We start from the raw sequence: 1,126 nt of genomic DNA on the forward strand, positions 1-1,126 counted from the left end.
CTGCTTGAGCTATTCAGCCTGAGGCATTAACATCCTCAAATTTGTTAACTAGCACCATGAGCAGCTGATCAAAGTCATCACAATGGGAGGACATAGATGTCTGTGGTTATTTTATGACTTAGAGACTGACCTCATTTTCACCTTACTTGTGGTACTAGAGAAAGTTGGGGTCTTACGGTACCCAGAAGGTACATCCTCTGGACACCACAATCAAATGTGCAAAGTTTGATACCAAAACATTTTCACGCGTTGAAATACAGAGAAGTGCCTCTAAACTCCTGTGGTTGAGCATCACAGATAGTAACTCCTGAAGAATGGCAGTCGAGCATTCCAGGCCCGTTCGACATATCTGGACCACAAGTGCAGCGCTGTGTTCCCACTAAACCGTGCGTCTGCTCTGGAGCTGGAACACGGAGGCCGTCCTCGCTCACAAACGGGTGTTGATTTGCCACCTAATTTAGCTCGCAAGCCACAGATTTGTCTCACTTTTTAAACCAAGGCCGGCTTTGTGTGGTATCACCACGGGCTAAAAACATGGTTTCAAAAAGAGCTTATTGTTTAGTGTTTTTCCCCCCTCACGACTGTAAAACCTCCGGCTTAAAGCCGTATTTTGTCTGGAGAAGCCAGAAATACAGTTTTGTGTGTGTGTGTGTGTGCGTGTGTGTGTGTGTGTGTGTGTGTTAGGGAGCGAGAGCTGTAGCTAGAAGGAATTTTATGAGGGGAGCGCAGATGTAAGATTTAAGCACAGAGCCTATCATTGTTTAAAGTGGGGGAATGAAACCAGTGCGTTAAGAGTTCATCGTGTGTCATATCAAACAAATGATAGATTTCAATATATTCAGTTATCGATTGTCAACTGAGGTGCAGCTAAAAAAACATGGAAAGATTTAAATTGACGTTTAAAAGTTTAGTCTGAATATGGGGCAATTTGTTCCAGCTGTTTACCGAAAACCATTTGCAAGCAGATGTTTGAATGTCTTCACTGCCTCACGACGAGCTCAGAGGTGGGACGAGCACTATCAATGCGCAGCGTTACGGAGTCTGGAGGGATGACGCGCGTGAAAGGAGCTCTATCCGATCACTCCCCCGTGAGGGGGGAGAGGGGGTGAGAAGGGCTGAAGGGAAG

The sequence above is a fragment of the Betta splendens genome, chromosome 5 (genome assembly GCF_900634795.4).
Source record: "Betta splendens chromosome 5, fBetSpl5.4, whole genome shotgun sequence".
NCBI lineage: Eukaryota > Metazoa > Chordata > Actinopteri > Anabantiformes > Osphronemidae > Betta > Betta splendens.